The following is a 7,312-nucleotide window of genomic DNA, read 5'->3' as shown; positions in this document are numbered from 1 at the left end:
GTGAATAACCTGTAGTTGTTTCCATTAGAAATAGGATTATAACTAATGAGTTTCTTCCAAAAGCTGTTCTCAAAGTGCTACTATTATCTGAACCCTACCACAGATAATATTTATCAGTCATCAACTTCCTGTTTGTTAGGTAGACAGCTTCGGATGGACAGTGACAGACTTAGCCTTAATTCTCTCCCATTGTTTTATTATATTGCTGTTAACACCAGACAGACTTAATTATAATGGATGCTTAATTGATACATAATATTTGTACATCTCTATAGTGTATTGTGGTAATTCACTGCTTATTATATAATATGTAATGATCAAATCAGGATAAAAGAGAAAATCTGGCGTCAGAGACACGTTATCTTATATTTTTGGGGGGACTTTAGCAATCAAACCCTCCAGCTTAAATACTTAATTTTCCTGGATATAATGCCTCAGTGAATATTTTCTGACTCAATGCCTATTTTTCCTTTTTTCTTTTATAATCTACTATGGATGCAAAACCTCCAGAACTATCACCTCAAAGTGTATTCCTGAGAGATATTCTATTATGAAGCCTAATGTGAGTGGTCTTAGCCCAAGAGCAGATTTCATACCCCAAATGCCATGTTCTAAGATGATTTAACAGTTCAATGACATGTTTATGGTAAGAGAACAAAGAATATCATAAATCAAGGCACTTTCGGATACCATGGTGGAGGCACTAGGCAGATAAGTTACAGCAAAGCAGAGGGGGGAGGGAACTCTTCCATGAGACTCAGATGCTACTGACAGCACTCTTAGCCCATTGGTTGGTTGAAAACAAGGACTGTTTCTATATTCCAAAAGATTTACCTAATGGTCACTAAGATGTTAAGCCTGGTACTGAGGAGGAAAATAAATGGGTTCTGAAGTGAGATAGGGATGACCCAGTTTGGCTTTGGGCTTTCATCATTCCAACCTCTTCACATCATTCAAGTTCTAAGCAGTTTATCAGCCATGCAGAAGGTTCAGTGGAAGCTGGAGGTCATTTTAGAGACTTTCCTTCACACTGTTCTTTTTTTTTAATTTTTGTTTTGAGATTTTATTTTTATTTTATGTATATGGATGATTCTCCTACATGTATGTTCATGCACAACATCCATGCAGTGCCCTCAGAGGGCAGAAGAGTGTGTTGGATCCTCTGGGACAGGAGTTACAGATACTTGTGAGCAGCCATGTGTGTGCTGGATATTGAACACAGGAACTCTGGTAGAGCAACTCATGTTCTTAACCACTGAGCCATCTCTCCAGGCCCAGAGCGTGTTATGGGCACTCTGCCTTCTATCTTAAAGAACTGCTTCCTTTTACCAGTCTAGCAGCTTTTAGATGCATCATATTTTGTTTTCAATGGAAAAGAAAAATCTAAGATTTTCAAGCATTACCATAAAAGAACAGACTAAAGATTGGAGAAAAGGTGAAAATAAATCTATAAAGGAGAGAGGGCCCATATTAGGAAGACATAATTCCCCTCAGTTGAGAGAGAACCAGGAAGTAACCAAAGCCCTAGAAGACTTACCAGTTTCCATTGCTCACTTATAAACTAACCCTTTATACTTGTGCCCTCAGTGGATGGGACAGCCTTCTTTTACCCTTTAGTATATTAGTAGGGATTCAGACTGTACAAGGGCCTGGAAAACTGGGGAAAAGAATCAGACCATCCCTGCCCTTCAAGGAACTCCTCATGGAGAGCAGAGAGCTTTAAGCAGGAATTACTCCACCTATTGTAGCATAAAGAGTCCTTGAACCACCTCCCCCTTTAAAAATGGGCATATAGTCTCTATTCCATTTTCTCAAATTAGGGCTGGAACAAAAGTATCTCCTCTTGCAATTGCTCTCTCCCTCCTGGTTTGTTTTGATACAAACAGCTGGTAGTAGGCTAGCCAGGCCATGATAACAGTATTGCTATGTTCAACTATGTTTTAAGAATAAGCTTCCTTTCACAAGCTTTCCGTTTTTAATATACCTGCTATTTACAGATACAATGTTATCTTTTCACATGAAGGATGAAGGCTGGAGGAAGAAGTTATTTCAACCACAATTATTCTTCTGCTAACTTACTGAAAGCGGCTTTTAGTTTGCCTTTTCCATCGGTCTTTTCAAAGAGGAATTCAGGCACGGTGTTGATTTTGGATGACTCTTCTTTGCTCTTTCCAAATTTCCCAGGTGTGAAAATCTGAGAGGGTTTTAATGAACCAGGATCAGAAAATATGTAATCTTAGGGCTAAAATTGTAAGGGGATATATATATCAAGAACATTTCTCTATGGGGATGCATAATATTCTAATGAGGCAATTTACAAAGACAAATGTAACACTCAGTCCAGAGTGGCTTTGCCAGAAAGGCCCTGAAAGCAGATGAACAAACAATAACTGATATTTGGATAATTTTGTGGGCACTGTAGAGCAAGGGAGAGCAAGAAGACTAGTGACCCCTCATCAAAGAGGATTATTCATTTTCCTTGTGATTCCTGAGCCCCAGGGTTGTTTGGCTCTTGTTGCTAAGGACAATAGCTCACCAGATAGTAAATGATGATGATGGAGGCGAAAAAGAACACTTCGCATGAGATCTGGAGACCTGGGACTAGAGCCTGTCAGGAGGAGGGTAGGGTAGAAGCAAGGGATGAAAGGACAAAATACAAACAAGGGATACATTGGAGTGAAACATACAAGCTCCCTAATTAACTCACACTCTGAAAAATAGCCAGATGGCTTGCTTTCAAATCCGTAATTATTTCATTGTTCCAGGTTCCAGATACTTATAGAGTTAACTCCTACAAGTCATCACTGCCAAGACATATTCAGAAGAAAATCCACAACTCTAAAGTACAACAAACAGATGAGAGCATGCTGTTCCATCCTGTCCCAATGAGCTAGTGCCTGAACATGCAGCTCTATGGAGATTATTTTTCCATTTCACTGTTAAAACATTTAGGGTTATCAACTAGGTTTCATCTGTGATTGGGCGTACCCCAAAGGAGTTGTTCCTATTACAAGTCATCTATCCATCTTAACCATCTATCTCTCTTGAACACAGTGACATTGTTACCAGCTACTCAGGGTCATAATCCACTCCCTTACTTTCCTTATATTCCAAAAGAAATAGGAAAACAGAAATCGCTAAGTTTGGCCAAATTGGGATGAGGAAACGTAATGTTTTCCCCTATTGTTATATTAGGGGAGAGATCGTTTAACTTTCTTGGAAACAGACCCACAAGAACCTAGAGGCTGGAACTGAAGCAGGGGCCAGTGAAGAATGTTGCCTACTGGCTTCCTCCTCATGGCTGGAACTTCCCACATCAGTCATTACTAGAGAAATGCCCTATAGATTTGCGTGCAGGCAATAAGAGATATTTTCTCAATCCAGATTCCTCTTCCTAGATAAGTGTAGTGTGTGATAAATTGACATAAAAACAAAGAGAGTAATTGACTATTTGCCAACTCAATACACCAATACATTACTATTAAACTATAACCCTTTGTCCTAGATACTGTTCTATAGCTGTCAAAAGACATGATGACCAAAGCAACTTATAAAGGACAGTATTTCTACAGTTTAGATTTTCAGTCCATGATCATGGTGGAAAATAGGCATGGTGCTGGGGCCTTATATTCTGATCTACAGGTACAGAGGAAGGGAGGGAGGGAGCGAGGGAGGGAAGGACAGAGAGACTGGGTCTAGCATGAACTTTTGAAACCTCCAACAAGGCCATGCTTCCTAACCCTTTCCAAAGAGTTCCACTGAGTTTCAAGGTGGTCATTTTTGTTCAAGACACCACACTTCACTCCCTGGTCCCCATAGGTTTATATCCATATGATAAATGTAAAAAGCATTCCTCCAACTTCGTAAGTTCTCATACTCTTTCAGTCTTAAGACAGTTTCAGAGTCTCCTCTGAGACAAGGCAATACCATAACTGTAGCTCTATGTAAAAGCAAAAGCAGAAAGTAGATCATATACTTCCAATATACAAAGGCACAGAATACACATTACCATTCCAAAACAGAGAAAAGGGAGCACTGTAAGGAACAACTGTACCAAAAGCAAATCTGTAACCCAGCAGGGAAAACTCCAGAGTTTGCTTTGCTGATTGCAACACACCCCATTAGCAGCTCTCCTTGGCAGGCATCCCATGGTACTGGGATCTCCAACATCTTTGCGTCTCCAGTGTAAACCCAACTTCACCTCCATAGCTTCATGCAATGGCCTCTCAAGGCCTCCACTTTCCAGCCACACACTTCTGGTCTTGGCAGCTTCCTGTAATCTTAGAGGAAGATTCTATTACCCAGTTTTTGTATCTTCTTATCTCTACAGCCAGAACCTCATAGCCAGTCAAACCTGACAACTTCTTCTGCTCGTTGGGGCTGGAATCTGGCCTACTCTTTGAATCATATTTGCATAAACTTTCTGTTGTTGATGGCTTCCTTTGCTGCTTAAGTTTTCCTTTTCAGTTGGATGCTTAACTGGGTGGCCTCTTGCCCTAGGGGCACCACTGCTTGTATTCCTTTTTGAATCGGGCCTTTCTTTAAACCTTTTATTTCCCTGAGCACAGGACTTAGTTCCAATATTACATTCCCTGGTGTTACTTTTCTCCTCAAAACTGTATGTTTACTACATCTATTTGTCCTGCTTGCTCATCTGTAGATCTGTTTAAGATATAATAACCATATGACAGTCAATACTAGGCTGTCTGGAAATCTCCTCTACCAATAACCTTAGTGAAAGTTGCTTTAATTTAGCTCCACAAGATATTTAAGACAGGGGGCAACATGCAGCTAGATTATTTGTTCAAATATTACAAGAGTGGTCTAGAGTCCCGCTACTAATAGTAATATTGTTCCCCTCTAAATCCTTGAGCAGAGCCTACGTATTCCAAATCTCCATTAGCAGTACTGCCTTCCACACTTCTAATAGGGTGATCCACTAAGTCCCATTTAAAGATTTCAATGACTTTTCTACTCCAAACTCCCAAAAGTCTTCCATATTCCTTTAAACAACAACATGCTCAGGCCTGTCATAACAAAACCCCACTCCAGGTACCAACTTCTGTCTGTTACTTACTTATTTACTGTTCTGTTGCTGTGAAGAGATGCCATGTTATTTGGGTTTTTTTTTTTTTTTTTTTTGGTTTTTCGAGACAGGGTTTCTCTATATAGCCCTGGCTGTCCTGGAACTCACTCTGTAGACCAGGCTGGCCTCGAACTCAGAAATCCTCCTGCCTCAGCCTCCTGAGTGCTGGGATTAAAGGCATGCGCCACCACGCCCGGCCAAGACAAACTATTTAAAAAGACATTTAATTGTGGGCTTGTTTATAGTTCCAGAGAGTTATGCATGGTACTGGTCTGCAGGCAGCAGGTGGAGAAAGACACTGGGCCTGGCACAGGCTTTTGAAACCTCAAAGCCCACCCCTAGTGACATACCTCCTCTAACAAGGCCACAATTCCTAATCCATCCCACTAACTAATAGTTCCACTAACTAGGAACCAAATATCCAAATATATGAGCCTATGGAGGACATTCTCATTTAAATCACTACATCCTTCCTTTCTTGTTTATCGCCAAGATCCCACATTAATATCACAATATAAAACATAAATAACCATAAAATTCCCAGTGTTTTAGGAATTCAAATACTTCAGTAAATTCGGTCTCTACAAAATATCTAATATGTCTTTAAAAGTCACAATTGTGGGTTCCTGTCAAATCAAAATTAAGGCACATACTTTTCGTACTCCAAGAGAGAAGAACCAGAGCACAGACACAATCAAATCAAAGTAAAACCCAAAATTCAACAGTGTAAAAAGTACAATGCCTGGCATCTCCTACCTACTCATGATCCTCTGGGCTCCAAATGGCCTGGGCAGCTCCACCTCTCCAGGCTTCCATCTGCAGCACACACAGTGTGTCTCAGGGGTTAGGAGTAGGCTCTGGTTGGCTCCACTCCTTAACTACTGCTGTCCTTTGTAGTTGTCCCACCGGGTGGTGGTGGTGCACGCCTTTAATCCCAGCACTTGGGAGGCAGAGGCAGGCGGATTTCTGAGTTCGAGGCCAGCCTGGTCTACAAAGTGAGTTCCAGGACAGCCAGGGCTATACAGAGAAACCCTGTCTCGAAAAACCAAAAAAAAAAAAAAAAAAAAAAAGATAAATTTCTCATAACTCCTAAGGAGTACTCACTTATCTCTTTAGAATATATTAAATACTACATTAAATGAGTTTCTCATGTGTCCTTACGTGACCCCGATTTTAAGGGTATTTTGTTGTTATTTTGGTTTTTCACTATATTTCTTTACAGTGTAAGCAGAAGGAACATTTAAAAAGTATGGAGGACTGGAGAGATGTTAAGAGTTCACAAGGCTACTGCAAGGTGGGTTCCCAACACTTGTCGGACAGCTCACAGCCTCCTTTAACTCCAGTTCCAGGGGATCTGACACTCTCTGGTCTCCATGGTCACCTGAAGCTGAGCACATACACTTAGAAGCAGAAAGACATAATTTTTTAAAATGATATATGTTTTTAAAAGCATAAAATAAAGGAAACAGCATGCCTGAGCCTACGTTTGATTGCTGTGACAAAATAGCAAGATAGCTCCTCTAAGCTTAGCACAAGGTGGAGGACTCCATTTTTTTTTTTAAAGGGGCTTCCTCCTATGTCTGATTTGGGGAGGCCGACTCCCAATCTTCTACCCAAAGATTATCACATAGTCCTTAACAAACCTACAAGTTCAACTTTCTTTCCTGGTAAGAACCCGACCAGTAATTATCTGAGATTCCTGGAATGCCTCTCCATACACCTGTGAGGATTTTAAACTCCAGCCAATAATTTTACATTCACCTTGAAAATTTCCTCCCACTCTCCAATGTTCATATATCTATCTATCTATCTATATATAGATATATATATAACTCTTGTGCATCCCAATAAAGTGTATGCTCACCAGCTGTTTCACTGAAGATCCTCTAAGGGAGCTGTTTCACTGACTTTCATCTAAAAGATCTGAAACTCTAAAATCCCCAGAGAAGGCCTTCTCCAAGGAAGGGAGGGAAGATTTATTTTGGCTCAGTTTCAGGGGGTTCAATTCACATCCAAATGGTTCTGGAGTTTTGTGATGAGTTATAACATTTGGGCAGATGGGCATAACAGAGCAAATTGAACCTCTTGGTGCTCACAAAGAATGCACATCTGTGTATGTGCATGTGCTTGTATGTGTGGGGAGGGAAGGAGCTATCAAGGTGCCAGGGACAAGATATACTTTCAAAGGCATGTCCCCTGTAAAATTCTTTCAACTAGACCCATTAG

The sequence above is a fragment of the Mus caroli genome, unplaced genomic scaffold, assembly GCF_978045245.1.
Source record: "Mus caroli unplaced genomic scaffold, Mus_caroli_1 scaffold_3, whole genome shotgun sequence".
Taxonomy (NCBI): Eukaryota; Metazoa; Chordata; class Mammalia; order Rodentia; family Muridae; genus Mus; species Mus caroli.
The sequence above is the reverse complement of the archived record's forward strand: the minus strand, read 5'-3'. Positions refer to the sequence as shown.